Here is a 17,108-nt window from a genome sequence, read left to right on the forward strand (position 1 = left end):
ATGAGTGCTTGTGTGTGTGCATGTGTGGTGTGCTTGTGTCTGTGTAGGACTGTCCCTCATGGAGGAAGCACTGGGCCAAAAAGATTACAGTTACAAAAGGAAAGAAAGAGATAAAACTTCCAAAATATTCTTTGGCAATCTTTCCAGGTCTAAATATTTGGTGAATAGATAATAATAAGAAACTTGTTATTGAATAAAACATGTGCAGGAAAAGCACTAGACTTTTCTTCCATGGATTTGAGATACCATCTATCCTCCCTTGTTTTGGGATGTGTTTACTTCTTTTACACCAAGATAAATAAGTACAATGATTTTTAGATACATTGGAGATACCCATCTGGTATGTTTTCAGGGAGAAACACACCTGGGAACTGAACAATGCTGCACAGCCCTGAACTGTAACATCTAATTATTACTGGCTGGGAAAGCCATACTGAATGGGTCAGCTTTTAGATAATGCTGCTTTATGTGTTTCTCTTGTCAAGCTATCTACTTGTCATTTATGTAGCTACCGATGGATGCCTCCATTCATCAGGTGTTTGAAAGCAGTATTCCTTTGGAGGACAGGGATTAGTATAGAGGTTTGAAAATATAATACCTGAAGAAATGGCCTAGACTATCTCATGAACCAATAAAAGAAGACACACATAATTACTGATGTTGCCTTCAATCTCCTCAATGATACTCAAAAAAAATTAAAACCTCCCATCTGATGTCTGAGCACTTCTGTCTGTCTGATATTTTCTTCCAGTTTTACTCCTTTTAAAGTCTTCTTTCATAAAATCTTTCATTTGAAAGTTGTATTTTGAGCTTCCTAGATAAAAGATGGGCATGATATTATTAATTAAATATCTGTCAGTCACTCAGGGTAGCAAAAATAACCATTTTTCAGAAGGATGAAGCAGTCATTTTCTAAAATTTCTGCTAAAGTTTAATGCAAGCAAATATAATCCCTTGCTGGATAAATTAAACAAATACAATGATGAAACATTATTGTGGGGGAATTTATCAGATTATTCAGTTAATAGAAATAATTTTTCTTTACCCTACAAACTCTTGGTATAAGCAAAACTCATATATTCATATACTCTTAAGTATATTCTTAAGTATAAGAATACTGTTTGAGAGCTATACCTTGGACATGGTATCATTGGCATATTTAGATATTTTAAAAACTATTTTAGGGGCCAGCCCAGAAGCCCAGTGGTTAAATGTGCACAGTCTGATTTGGTGGCCTGAGGTTCGCCAGTTCGGATCCTGGGTGCAGACATGGCACTGCTTGACGCGCCATGCTGTGGTAGGCATCTCAAGTATAAAGTAGAGGAAGATGGGCATGAGTGTTAGCTTAGGGCAAGTCTTCCTCAGCAAAAAGAGGAGGATTGGCAGCAGTTAGCTCTGGGCTAATCTTCCTCAAAAAGAAAAAACTATTTTACATAAGCAATTGATGCTTCAACATAAAATTTTTCTAAAAAATTGATATTTTAAAAATCTACATTTTCAAGAAATGGTTCAATACAACAATTTTAAAACACATTTTAGAAAGATTATACTGAAGCTCCACATTTATTTTTGCTTCCATGTTAAATTTAGTCTTAACAGTTTTTGTTCACCTCTCCTTTGCTAACAATTCTTTAAAGGAGTCAGTTATGTATATTTCCCAACATAATGTGTATTACTGATAGCAGTCTCATGACCACATACTCACAATACATACTCACACCACCTCTCATGATAGACTCTAATGACCACATGCTGTGTTGTGCATGATTCTCTCCATGACAGTTATGGTTTTATTCTATTATTTTCCATTCAAGAGACTATGTAGTGATTCAAACTAGGGATAATGAGGCAATTATTAGCAAAGCACAATACTGGATTTTAGTGATCAATTATTACTAATAAATAATTTGTAACACATCTCAAAGCTGATTATGACATGCCTGCATCATAATACAGCAGCTGAAAAAAACAGTATTGACACATATCCAAATTGATAATTGTGGTGAATATGAAAGAGCTTGCTTTAGATATAAACATGCATTGGGCAACGTTTGTTAAAAGCTCCTTGTCAACTCCTAAGTTGGGAATTCCTGTTCCCTCACTTGCAGTGTTTAATTATCACTTACTAGGGAATTCACATAAAAAGGGTGAAATTTTCCACTGTCAACGTTATGATTAGAGAGACAAGTGAGGAAGAAAAGATTAATTGGATTGAGAAGTTCACTATAAAGTAAAATCAGATACAGAATACAAAAATAAAAAAGAACATGCATTTATAGACAGAAATATTGAAAACTGGTTACAAGGTCCATAACTGTACTTTACAGTACATGCCCTGATAGTCAACCTAATAAAAATTCTCCCTCCTCTGTGAAGCTTTTCTCTTCCTATTTTCTATCATCATTTCCTCCCGAGTGCCTAAAAATCCTAATATTTGTGTCATCTATTAGGTAATTAATCTCGTGCTGCTTTACAACATCTCTTATCTTGTTAACATCAACTATTATATATTCGTTTTTTGTTTGTTTGTTTACTAAAGCTCATTTCCCTTAGGTAGTCCATAAATTGCTTTAAATCAGAGGCCATTTTCTATACTTCTTTGCCCATGAGTATATAGTGGGCTGAGTTAAACAATTCTAATGTTAATGGTGTTAAGTTAGAGACAGGTGTGGCCTCATGACCATGCCAGCATGTTGTTTTTGTTTTTGTTTTTAGGATTTCAATCTGTTGATAGCTGGACATGAGGTATCAGTAAAAGGAATTGCTGGAAATGGGTCTTCAGTAATGTGGTGGTGAGGTGTTGGGGAAGGAGAAGTCTCTAGTTCTATGATTGGATCTCAGTCTTTTTGTGAGCCTATGCCTCTGTCTTTGAATTTTGAAAGTGTTTCTCAGTTTTTTTCTCTTGCATTATGTGAGACAGGATGGTTACACTGGGCTGTATTTGGGTATTTCCCTTCTACATGGAAGACTGGAGCCAGCTGGATTGGGTATTTCCTTTCCCCAGTTCAGATAGGCTCTGATAATACCCCAGGTGATTAGGCTTTAGTTAACGACTTTCTCCTGTGGGCAGGCTTGTTAAGAAGAATAGATAGCTTTGGGATATTTCAAAATGGTTCCCATTCTCTTCCTTCTGCCGGAAGCAGGAGGGGATTTTTCTGAGATATTTACTGTGGGAACCTGGTGGAGCTCTTGGGGGTAAATCTCATAATATTGTGAGGTCCTCCCTATGACTGGGTCCCCTGGAGTTTTTAACTCTCAGAGTTGTCCACACTGAGCCTTCAGCAATTTGAAAAACCCTGAAACAGTTCAGGTTTTCCTTCCCCAGCACTGGTTTCAGGGTTAGTTTCTACTCATAAATCTGTGCCCAGACAAGTCCTGGTTCTTTGTTATTAGCATGCCTGTCTCTCCAATCTTGGGATTAGTAGTTTGCCCTGTGTCCTCCTCTCTCCAGTGGATCCAAGAAGAGTTGTTGTTTTTTCAATCTGCTTAGCTTTTTACTTCTTGCTAGAATGGAATGGTGACTTCCAAACTCCTTACAAGCAGAAATGGAAACTAGAAGTCTATGGTTTCTTTTTGAGGTGATGAAAATGTTACTGGACACAAACACAGGTTCTTTTACCCACCACACAAGAGGGGCCAAAATGAAAACTAGACTTTCAGGCTTATGGCAAAGAAAGGGGTTTATTTTGGGTGACGTCAGCTGGGAGACAAGAGTAAGCCCTCAAATTCATCTTCTCTAAAGATGGGAGGCAAGGGTTTTTAAAGATTGGGGGGAATGTGGCTGCTTGTAGGGAAGAGGAGCATGTGGCCTTGATGGTTGGCACCTTCCCGTCAGTTTCCATTTGGCCTTGTGAGGCTGCTTTCAGAGAAGGGGATGGCAAGATAAGGCAATCTGCAGGTAGATGTTCTTGGTTGTCTGCCTCTGTGATGGATGGTGTAGTCTGGTGCCAGGACACAGAGGAGTTGGGGTCTGGGAAACTTCAGCTTCTTGATATTTTCTAGATATCAGTTTCCCTATAATAAACTTCAAAGATCTATAATTAGCCAAAACTTTAGTGTGAGCCCAGCATCAGGCCACCTGTGCTTTTAACAATTTGTAATTTCTATTTGACTTGTGAAGCTCAGGAAAAGGAAGCTTAAAGAAACTGATATTTACATATGAATGTAACTAAAGAAGCAAGGAAAGGGGATGGGTGCTTTTGCTTTTAATCCCATATATGCTGGGTTAAATGTTAGTGAACTGATATCAGGGTTGGCATCAAAAATGGTCTAACCAGATGGCTTCCCTTGTGAATTCTACCAAACATTCAAAGAATTAATACTTGTCCTTCTCAAACTCTTCCAAAAAACTGAAGAGGAAGGGAAGCTTCCTAACTCATTCTACAAAGTCAACAATACCCTGATAACAAAACCAGATGGGGACAGCACAAAAAAAGGAAATTACAGGCCAATAGCACTAATGAACATCAATGCAAAAATCCTCAACAAAAAACTAGCAAATTGAATAAAATAATACATGAAAAAGATTATACAGCATGATCAAGTGGGATTTATCCCAGGGATGCAGGGATGGTTCAACATCTGCAAATCAATCAACATCATATACCACATTAACAAAATCAAGAATAAAAATCACATGATCATCTCAATAGATGCAGAGAAAACATTTGACAAGATACAGCATCTGTTTATGATAAAAACTCTAAATAAAATGGGTATAGAAGGAAAGTACCTCAACATAATAAAGGCCATATATGACCATTCCACAGCTAACATCATTGTCAGTGGACGAAAACTGAAATCCATCCCTCTAAGAACAGGAACCAGACAAGGATGCCCACTTTCACCACTCTTATTTAACATAGAATTGGAAGTCCTAGCTGGAGCAATCAGGCAAGAAAAATAAATAAAAGGGATCTAAATTGGAAAGGAAGAAGTGAAACTGTCACTACTTGCAGATGACATGATTTTATATATAGAAAACCCTAAAGAATCCACTAAAAACTTTTAGAAATAATAAATGAATACAGTTAAGTTGCAGGATACAAAATCAACATACAAAAATCAGTTGCATTTCTATACACCAACAACGAAGTAGCAGAAAGAGAAATTAAGAATATAATCCCACTTACAACTGTGACCAAAAGAATAAAATACCTAGGAATAAACTTAACCAAAGAGCTAAAAGACCTGTACACTGAAATCTATAAAATATCGTTGAAAGAAATTGAAGAAGACACAAAGAAATGGAGAGATATTCCATGCTACTGGATTGGAAGAATTAGCATAGTTAAAATGTCCATACTTCCTAAAGCAATCTATAGATTCAACACAATCCCAATCAAAGTTCCAACAACGTTTTTCACAGAAACAGAACAAAGAATTCTAAAATTTATATGGAAGAACAAAAGACCCCAAATAGCCAAAGGAATCCTGAGAAAAAAGAACAAAGCTGGAGATATCACACTCTTTTGTTTCAAAATATACAACAAAGCCATAGTAACCAAAACAGCATGGTACTGGCACAAAAACAGACACATAAATCAACGGAACAGAATTGAGAGCCCAGAAATAAGTCCACACATATATGGACAACTAAGTTTTGATGAGGGAGACAAGAACACGCAATGGAGAAAAGAATGAAAGTAGACCATATGTTCCACAATGCCCCCAAATCAACTCAAAATGGATTAAAGACTTGAATGTAAGATCTGAAACCCTTAAGCTCCCAGAAGAAAACTAGGCAGTACGCTCTTTGACATTTCTCTTAGTAGCATTATTTCCAGTACCATGTCTGACTGTGCAAGGAAAACAATAGAAAAAATAAACAAATGGGACAAAATCAAACAAAAAACTTCTGCACAGCAAAGGAAACCATCAACAAAACAAAAAGACCATCTAAAAATTGGGAGAAATATTTGCAAACCACATATCAGATAAGGGGTTAATATCCAAAATATACAAAGAACTCACACATCTCAACAACAAAAAAACTAACAACCCAATTAAAAGATGGGCAAAAGATCTGAACAGAGATTTCTCCAAAGAAGATATACAGAATGCCAAAGGCAGATGAAACAATGTTCAACATCATTAATTATCAGGGAAATGCAAAGCAAAACTACAATGAGATATCACCTCACTCACATCAGAATGGCAATAATTAACAAGACAGGAAACAATAAGTGTTGGAGAGGATGTGGAGAGAAGGGAACCCTCATACACTGCTGGTGGGAGGGCAAACTGGTGCAGCCTCTATAGAAAATAGTATGCAGTTTCCACAGAAAGTTAAGTGTAGATTTACCATAAGATCCAGCTATTCCACTGCTGGGTAATTAGCCAAAGAACTTGAAAATACAAATGCATAAAGATATATGCACCCCTATGTTCATCACAAGCATTATTCACAACAGCCAAGACTTGGAAGCAGCCTGAGTCAAGGGACAAATGGATAAACAAGATGTGGTATATATACACAATGGAATACTACTCAGCCATAAGAAATGATGAAATCCAGCCATTTGTGACAGCATGGGTGGAACTTGAGGGTATTTTGCTAAGTGAAATAAGCCAGAGGAAGAAAGTCAAATACTATATGATCTCACTCCTAAGTAGAATATAAAAACAATGACAAACACATACACAGCAATAGAGATTGGATTGGTGGTTACCAGAAGGGAAGAAGAGACAGAGGAGGGCAAAAGGTGTGATTAGGCACATATGTGTGGTGATGAATTTTAATTAGTCTTTGAATGGTGAACATGGTGTAGTCTATACAGAATTTGAAATATATTACGATGTACACCTGAAATTTGTATAATGCTATAAACAAATGTTACTGCAATAAAAAAATAATAAATTAACAAAAAAGGTCTAAAATTGACTGTAATAATGGTGCACATATCTGTGACTATAGTAAAAACTTTTGAATTAATCACTTTATATGGGTGAATTGAACAGTATATTAACTGTATGTTGATAATAGTATCTTAAAAAGGACAGTATAAATGTATTTTTCTTTGAACTCCCTTTTTTATCCTATGAGACTCAAAAGGCAACCACAAAAGGTAGTAATAATAAGTCTTTCTGATGGAAATACAATGTATAAAGATATAATTTGTGACATGAAGGGTGAAACAGAGTATGTAAAATGAAAGTTTTTATATACTATGGAAATTAAATTATTATTAACATGAACTAGAATCTTGTAAATTAAGATATTAATGGTAACTTTCAGTCCAGCCATTTAGGAAATAACTCTAAATATATAACAAAACAAATAAAAAATTTAAGTGGCACGTTATAAGATACCTATTTAACACAAAAGAAGCCGATAATGGAGGAACTGTGGAACAAAAAAGACATAAGCTATATGGAAAAGACGAAATAAAGTAATGAGGAAAACAATTTATTGTTGCATTTGTAGCATATATAAATATGTTATATATAACAATAGCACAGAAAAGGGAGGCAAGAGGGAATAAAGTTAAAAATTGACAATTACACATTTTACTGTAATTAAATCAGCATAAATCAGAAGTAGATTTTGGTAAAATGGGTTGTATATTGTGAGCACTACAGCAAACACTAAGATATTAAGTAAAAAATATATAGTGAAAAAATCCTTAAAGGAATGACATCGTTACTTTAGATATACTCACTTAAGGCAAAATAATGTATTGCAAGAGGAAAAGAAGAAAAAATGAGATATGTAACAAAACAAAATGTAACATGGAAGATGTGTATAGCTGTGTCGTAATTGTTAGCGCTGTTGGAAAACAACTTTATCAGCTAGTGCATAGTGTTCATGCACAGTTTCTTTTGCCTGCATCTTATACACTTCACACATTACCAAAGGTACTTATGTCTGCATTTTCCCCCAATTCTCTATAAAGAGATTGATTTAGACATCTCAAAAGCAGATAGTTTTTTCCTACATTCCTTCTTTGGATCCTCTGCTCTCCTAAATAATTATTGTTTTTTAATTTGCACCCATTAAGGTCCATTCTTTGTATTTTCATTTTCCATAAATTTTGATAAATTCAAAATGTCATGTATCCACCAGTACAACGTTATACAAAATAACTTCATAGCCCTAAAAATCCCATCCTTTATCTATTCAGTCCTCTCCCTGGCACCCTCTGCTACTTCTGGCAACCACTATCCTTTTACAGTCTATAATCTTGCCTTTTCTAGAATTCATAAATTAGAATAATACAACATGCAGGATTTTCTGACTGCCTTATTTCACTTAGCAATATGCATTTAAGCTTCCTTTATATAATTTTTGTAAATTTATAGCTCATATTTTTCTTTTTATCACAGAATAATTTTCAGTTGTATAGATTAATGCAACTTGTTTCTCCATTCACCTATTGAAGATCACTTTGATTGCCTCCAGTTCTTGGTGATTATGAAAAAAGTTACTATAAGCTTTTGCAAGCAGGTCTTTCTTTGAACATAGGTTTCAAATCAGTTGGATAAGTACCTAGGAATATAATTAGTAGATTCTATGCCAAGAATCTGCTTCATTTTGTAAGAAACTGCCATTCTTCCAAAATCACTGTCCCATTTTTGATTCCCGCCAGCAACTGCATGAGAGTTCTTTCTGCTTTACATCTTTCCCAGCAGTTATTGTCAGTATTGGGAGTTTAGCAATTCTAATAGACGTGCAGTGGTATCATATTTAATATTGCATTTTCCTAATGAAAAATACTGGTGAGCATATCTTCATATACTCCCTTTTCATCTATGTATCTTTGATGGTGTGACTTTTCAGATCTTTTTCTCATTCTTAAGTTGGATTTTTTGTTTTTCTCTTGTTTAATTTTAAGGGTTCTTTGCATATTTTGGCTGTAAGTCCTTCATCAAGTATGCTTCTTTTTTTTGCAAAATTTTCCCTTCAGTCTGTTGCTTGTCTTTTTATTATCTTAACATTGTATTTTGTGGGGGAGACGTGTTTCATTTCATAAAGTATAACTTTTTTTTTCATGGATCGTGATTTTGGTTTTGTATCTAAAAAGTCACTACCAAAACCACGGTCATGAAGATATCCTCCTGTGTTTTCTTCTGGAAGGTTCTGTGTTGTTTTGCATTTAGGTCAATGGTCAATAGTTTTGAGTTAATATTATGAAAGGTGTAGACCTATATCTACATTCTTTTTTTGCATATAACAGTTCAATACTTCCAGCATCATTTGTCGAAAAGAGTATCCTGTCTCTATTAAATTGCCTTTGCTTCTTTGTAAAACGTTGGTTGACTATATTTGCCTTGGTGTGTCTCCAGGATGTTTTTCTGTTCCATTTAACTATGTGTCCATTCTCTTAGCAATACTATTCTGTCTTGATTATTGTAGCTTTATAGTAAACCTTGAAGTTGAGTTGTGTGAGTCCGTTGACTTTCCTTGTCTACTTTGGTTTTGTATTGGCTAATCTGGTCTTTTGCTTTTCCATATAAACTTGAGAATCAGTTTATAGAAATCTACAAAGTACCATGCTGGGATTTTGACTGAGATAGCATTGAATCTATACATCAAAATTGGAAGATTTGACTTCTTACAGATACTGTTTTCCAATACATGAGTACAGAATATCCATCCATTTATTTAGATCTTATTTTGTTTCTTTCATCAGAATTTTGTATTTTTCTAAAAATAGATCTAAAGAGAGATGCATATAGTTTTTTGTATTCATACTTATTTCATTTTATGTGTAACCTTAAATGATATTGTCTCTTATTTTCAAATTCCAATTGTTAATTACCGATACATAGGAAAGCAATTGAATTTTGTCCAATAATTTTGTAGATTGCAAATTTGCTATAATCACTTGTTAGCTTTAGGAGATTTTTTGTTGATACTTTAGGATTTCTTTATGGACATTCATGTCATCTGTGAACAAAGAAAGTTTTATTTTTACTTTTCAGTCTGTGTATTTTCTATTTGCTTTTCTTGTCTAACTGCTTTAGCTAACAATTACAGTATGACATTTAAAAAAAAAGGGTGGTGAGAGGGGACCTCCTTGCCTGCTCCCAATCTTAATGAAAAAGCATCTAGTTTCTCACCATTAAGTAAAATGTTAGCTATGGGTTTGTTTTTTTTTTTTTTTTAAAGATTTTATTTTTTCCTTTTTCTCCCCAAAGCCCCCCGTACATAGTTGTATATTCTTCGTTGTGGGTCCTTCTAGTTGTGGCATGTGGGACGCTGCCTCAGCGTGGTCTGATGAGCAGTGCCATGTCCGCACCCAGGATTCAAACCAACGAAACACTGGGCCGCCTGCAGCGGAGCGCGAGAACTTAACCACTCAGCCACGGGGCCAGCCCCTTAGCTGTGGGTTTTTTGTAGGTGTTCCCTATCAATTTGAGGAAGTCCCCTTCTCTTTCTTGTTTGTTGAATGTTTTTATCATGAATAGATATTGGAATTTGTTAAAAACTTTTTTAAAAAGAAAATCTGTTGATATGATCTGTGATTTTTCTTAAACCTAATGATGTGAAAGATTATATTAGTTGATTTTTTTTTTTTTTTTTGAGGAAGAATTAGCCATGAGCTGACATCTGCTGCCAGTCCTCTTCTTTTTGCTGAGGAAGACTGGCCCTGAGCTGACATCCGTGCCCATCCTCCTCCACTTTATAGGTGGGATGCCTACCACAGCATGGCGTGCCAAGCAGTGCCATGTCCACACCTGGGATCCAAAGCAGCGAACACCGGGCTGCCGAATTGGAAGTGCCAACCCAGCCACTGAGCCACAAAGCCGTCCCCTATATTAATTGATTTTTGAATGTTGAACGAGCCTTATATATATGAAATAAATCCCACTTGATCATGGCGTATGATTCTTTTGATATATTTTTGGATTTGATTTGCTAAGATTTTCTTGAGGATTTTTGCATCTATTCATAAGAGATATAGGTAAGTAGTTTTCCATTCTTGTAATATTTTTATTTGGTATTGATATTAGGATAATGCTAACATCGTAGAATGAGTTAGGAAGTATTTCCTCTGCTTCTACTTTTTTGAAAGAGATTTTAAACAATTGGTTACCTATCCTTAACATTTGTAAGAATACACCAGTGAAACCATCTGGGCCTGATGGTTTCTTTTTGGCAGGTCATTCATTATTTTTGTTTTTTTATTGTGGTAAGAAAACTTGACATGAGATCTACCCTCTTAACAAATTTATATTTCTACAATATAGTATCATTAACTACAGGCATGAGGATGTACAGCAAATCTCTAGAACTTAATCATCTTTCCAACAGAAACTTTTACCCATTTAATAACAACTCCTATTTCTTCCTGCTCCTGAAATCTGGTAACCACCATTCTACTCTCTGCTCCAATGTGTTTGACTATTTTATATACTTCATAAAAGTGAAATCATGGAGCATTTGTCCTTTTGTGACTGACATTTCACTTACTATAAGGTCCTCAATGTTCATCTTTGTTGTCACACATGGTAGGATTTCCTTCTTTTTTAGAGCTGAATAACATTCCATTGTATGTATATAGCACATATTCTCTATCTATTCATCTGTTGATGGACATTTAGATCATTTCCACATTTTGGCTATTATGAGCAATGATACAATGAACATGGTAAGGAAGTTATCTCTTTAAGATTCTGATTTCAATTCTTTTGGCTAATTACCTAGAAGTAGGATTGCTGAATCATATGCTAGTTCTACTTTTAATTTTTGAGGGGTATCTTTATAGTGTTTTCCATAATGGCTGCATAATTTTATATTTCTACCAGTAGTGTACTGCCACCAGTTGGTCGCCAAGGCTGTGTTCATTTTATTTTTCAGTTCATTTTCTCCCTAATCATATTGGATAATTTCCTTTGTTCTATTTTCAAGTTCAATGATTCTTTCCTCTATCTCCTCCGTTCTGCTGTGAGGTCATTCCTTGTTTTTTTAATTGAGCTATTCTTTGTTTTTCTGTGGGGAAAGCATATTTTACTTTTTCAGTTTTAAAATTTACATTTGATTCTGCTGTATATCTTCTATTTCTTTGCTGAGACTTTTTCTGTCTTTTTTGAGATTATTTTTTTTTTTTGAAGTCTGTTCACAATTTTTTGTTGCAGCAATTTAATGATGACTGCTTTAAAATATTTGTCAGATAATTCTAACATCCCTGACATCTCTCTGTTGGCATCTATTCATTATCTTTTCCCTTCAATTTGAGATTATTTTAGTTCTTGATACTTTAAGTGATTTTTAATTAAATTCTCGACATTTTGGACCTTATATTATGAGACTCTCAATCTTATTTAAACCTTCTGTTTTGGCTGGCTTCTTCTGACATTGATTTGGTGTGGAGGTGGTTATTGCCTCATGACTGCTGGGTTGAAGTAGAAGTCCAAGTTCCCCCTTGGCTTAAGCTGACGCCCTAGAGTGTCTCTTATTACTGGTGTGTGAAGATTGCAGTTCCAGCTTCCCACTAGACCTGCACTGCTAACTCTCTGACTTGGAAAAGTAGCAGAGGCTCATTACCTCTCTCCACATGTTCTCCACTCACTCACTCCTCATGGAGGGGGAGAGGAAGTTTGGCCTCATTACTTCTGTGCAAAAGTGAAAGTTCTCACTCTTCACTAGGCCTTCTCTGATACTACCCCAATGGAGAGAAGTAAAATACACTCATTACTGCCTGGCAAAGGTGGAAGCCTCAGATCTCCAAGCAAACTTGGTAATTTGGAGTTGGGGTTAAGTCCCCAGATTGGGTGTGTGTGGGTGTGGGTGTGTGTGTGGTTGGAGTAGACCAGTTATTCTTTAAAGCTTTTACTTCTAGTCTCCTGCTTTCCTGGTTCTTTTGCTAGAGAGGGGAGGCTTTGTGGGGCTTTTTTTCTCCTGTGCTTGTTGGCATACCCAGTTTTCAGCTTCTTTAGATCCAAGTCTAGGCTATAAGAGGCAGAAAGAAAATCCGGGGAATCCACAAACGTCTTTCTCTGGATCCTCAGGTTCCTAACTAGTCTTTCTTCTTTGTCTTTTCACAAGTTTCTGCCCTTCTTTGCCTTTCAGAAGTTTTCTTATGTGTGTTTCATAAATAATGCCTACAGTTTATAAAGTCATTTAATGGGACGAATACAGGAAAATACAGCTACTCCATCTTCCCTGAAGTGGAGGACTGAAAATTTATTTTTTAAAGTAGAGTTTCATATTAGTAACAAATGCTTGAGGCACTATGGAATTAGACTTATTATAGACAATGAAAAGTGTAATAAAAGCAGAAAATTATCATTTAATAACTGGAAGAGACCACAGGACAAAATACTAGACTAAATTCACCATAAAGTGGTTTTGAACTCTTAAACTTCTGCAAGGACCATACAGTGGGCACCATTATATTTGTATGTGTGTGTTTGTATACAGACTGGAATTATTAAAATTGAACCATGGGTGCTTATATGCTTGACAAAAGAAAAACTATAAAGAAAGAAGAAATTTTAATAAACTATATTTAAAATTGTTCGAGTGGTTATATCCAAATTGCTTTTTTCTGCTTTTTAATATTGTAAGAAGTTTTTCACAGAATACTAGTCTACCACAAAGGTTGCCATTTTTTTATTGCCCCAAGTTGCATACAAATCACTTTATTTTGTCCTTAACTAAATAAACAACAACAATTAATTGTAGCACTCACAGAAGAAATGGTTTTAGTTAAACTTGTTAAGAGCAAGAATGCCAGTCTCCATTGTGATGCATTAAGCAAATGTCAGGGTTAATTTTGATTATAAATTATTTTTATTTGGCTTTCTGATTTCGAAGCCTAACCAGTGCTTCTCTGACTCATGATTTTAATAGTGCTGTAATCGTTTCATTGCTTGTCTTACATTAATATACTCCATATTCATGAAGAATGAATTATCTGCTATACATTCATCTAAGAACTGGAAAGTACTAGGTTTATTTTAAGAGTCCCCAAGCTGTAATAAATTTTCCAAAGGCATTTTCATGTTTGTAAACAAACTTCTTCCTTAGAGGGCCACTCGGTAATTGTATTATACATACATAGATGTATATGGATATTTGTACATACGTACATACACACACACACACACACACACAAGCACAAACTCACACACCAAGAAATAGCATAGCTGATAACGAAGGAAAAAACAGAATAGCAGGAATTAGATTGGTATAATATCTTTTATCCTAGAGTCAAATAATTTTAAAGCTCTCAGAGCTCCTTGAGGGTGTCACTACACAGAAGCATAATAATATTATTAATGGTAATGTTATAACGCTCAGTCACACAGAAATATTTAGACAAGTTCAGCATATTTTTTAAGAAATAAAAGTAATGTTTTTCTATGTCACATAATTGTTTTGTGTGTTTATTCTATGTCAAACAATTGTTTTGTGTGTGTGTGTTTTAGACAGTCTTATTCAAGAAAAGATTCTAAGTAACTAATAATAGCACATAAAAATTCAAGACACTAACTTAAAGTAAGGAAAAATTACTTCTGAAAAACATAGCTGGCAATAAACAGAATATAGGAATTAACTTTAAGTGCCAGGTATAATGATCTCTACTATATATACATATATTTTTTTTCACTTTTATTTATTTTCATTTACTTATATTCTTATTTTTTATTATTTTTGTTTTGCATATTTGTTTTTAAGTTCTGTACTTTAACAGGGTAAATTTTAAGGTAAGTTGAAGTTATTTGGTAAATTCTTTAAACAGGAAATTATTACTTCCTTGGTTATACTAAATGAAATATTTATTACTACACTTAGATAGGAAGCTTTGGTAGAGCATGGAAAATGATTAAACATATATTACCGTATTGCTCAAAAATGTGTGTATATGTGTATATTATTGCTGGAATTTCATTTATATTTACTAAAGCAGAAATATTATTTTCAAAGAAAAAGTCATTTTAATATATTTTAATTATGAAATAAAGTAGAATTTTCTCTCTGTCCTACAAATATACCCCAATTACTGTTATGCAAGAAAGCTTATAAGTGATCATATATTACAACTTAAAACTGAATCTAAATTTTCCCCATTATACAATGATACTTAATTTCTCTTAACTACTTTCAAAGGATTTTATTTCTTTTTAAATTATAAGTGAATCTTTATTCTTCCAAATTCCTTGTTAAATTACAGCATATTTATATGTAAAATAAAGACACTACCCACTCTTCTTAGTCTGTAATATATGCTGACCTTTGAAAAATGGATTTAGTACTTTAAGCTTGACTGAATCGAGAGGAGTAGTTGTTGAGGAGAAGGCTAGTCAATGGCATTTCTTATTTGTTTCTAAAAGGTGAGCTAAGTAACTAGAAAATATAGAATGCTCCCAAGAGTTTAGAGAACCCTTAGTTCATCTCTCTAGTGTACAATAAATCTCTTCTTTGAGCAGGTTTATTTCTTTGATCAAACATATGGATAGCACTGGTGTGAAACAGTGACCATGTTGTGACAGATGTTGCTGAGTGCAGAAGTCATCTCAGTGATGAAGAGCGGAGAGACCCAGGGTAACGCAAATGCAGAGGCAGCAGGCTTTAAAGAGATGATTTCCATTCAGCTGTGAGAATGATTTGGGTCTTTATAAAAGCACAATATCCCCCAGTGATGTAAGCTTGAGGAAGGGTGAATAGGTGTTAAGAAATCTTTCTTCAGCACATCAGTATGAGCCCTGCATCAAGACCTACAATCTTTCTTTTCCAGGTCCCTGTAAAAGGCTGCTTTTCTTAGCATGTGGGTGCTATGATATGAAGAAGAAAAAAATAAAAACATGGATAAGGACAAATTTAGCCTAATTTAGTGACATGATGTCACTTTGTCTTTGATTTCTGTCCTGCTTTGGCCTTAAGATTCATTTACAGTAGCTATAGTTAAGCCTGTAAACTTTTAAAAGTTCAATTCTTAAAAAAAGAAAGTGACCTTCAGTGATTTGGGTAATGAATTCTCAGGCTTAAAATCTTATACGTTCTCTCACAGTTCCTGGTGCTTTGGTCAGGTCAGTATGACCAGAAAAAAATGATCTTTCTCATGATAACTTTAATTCAGGATATTTGCTCCCGCTGCAAGCTCAAATGTGAGAAAAAGGGGCACTGTGCCTCTTACTGTTGACTCATTCGCTTCTCCGGACTCATGCGCTTTCTAAAGCAGGAGAAACTTGTCAAGATAATCCATAGTCCATATTTGGCTTACGTCCAAGTTACTATTAGAAGCAAGAAAATTACTCTCAATGCAGAGACACACAAGAACCAACTCACAAGAATGTGAATCGAGCCCACAAAGTATTGAAAGACAACTAAGGTTTTGGGTCAGTGGTTTTAGAGAATAACGGTCATTTCTGTGCCTGCCAACTTGGACAAATTATGGCCATTTTTAGCAGGCATGCAAAATAATATGTGGAATATATATACCATAGATCAGTCTTTACATCAAAACAAAAGAAAAGAAAAAAGAAAAACTGAGACCATGTCTACAAACATTTTCCTGTTAGAGATGCTGTTCAGCTATATTGACTGGGTAGAACAGGAAAATCCCCTTCAAATAATGTTTGCTCCAGGGATGAAAAGGGAGAAAATATTTTCACAGTTGCTTGATTTCTGATTATTTCAATTGACCAGACTTTAGTAAATAATTTTGAAGACATCATTTAAGTTACACGTGGACACAAGTTATATATTTGAGTGAAATGCTTTTTAATATGATGCAATCATTGCAGGTGTATAATTTGTTGCTTAAAGCATTTTCCTGAAAGATTTAAAACCTATAATAATTGAATGGTGTGGATGTGCTTAAAATATGAAAAAAGAATTTACTCTCAGTAAATCAAGGTGAAGAAATGGTCTTTAAATAATACAACATCTGAGAATGCCCCAAAGTCCCCAGAAAAGGAGCTCCCTGCTTCAGGATTAGAGAGGTGAGTCAAATCTGCAGAAACTTGCCTTCTGAACGCAAGATCTATTTTGATCAATACCATCAGTGAGTCCCAAACTCCCAGATGAGAATTCCCCAAAATCAGAACCAAATTGCTACCTGTACTTGCAAAGGGTAAAATTGTGATTTATCATGTATTGTGCTAAAACCTTTTATATCTGCCAGAGAGTCTGGGAGTCAGGGGTGGAGGGAGCCCTT

At 34.9% G+C, this 17,108-nt stretch overlaps 1 long non-coding RNA gene across 1 annotated transcript in view; it reads left to right on the plus strand.

Moving 5' to 3' along the window:
* LOC138920371 (uncharacterized) overlaps nucleotides 1-10,820 on the plus strand; it is a 125,783-nt gene extending 114,963 nt beyond the window's left edge. Inside the window, exon 3 of the long non-coding RNA XR_011431447.1 lies at nucleotides 10,632-10,820. This is a non-coding gene — a long non-coding RNA (uncharacterized lncRNA). The remainder of the gene's footprint in view (nucleotides 1-10,631) is intronic.
* The last annotated feature ends 6,288 nt before the right edge of the window (nucleotides 10,821-17,108 follow it).

Source organism: Equus caballus, chromosome 23, assembly GCF_041296265.1.
Source record: "Equus caballus isolate H_3958 breed thoroughbred chromosome 23, TB-T2T, whole genome shotgun sequence".
Taxonomy (NCBI): domain Eukaryota; kingdom Metazoa; phylum Chordata; class Mammalia; order Perissodactyla; family Equidae; genus Equus; species Equus caballus.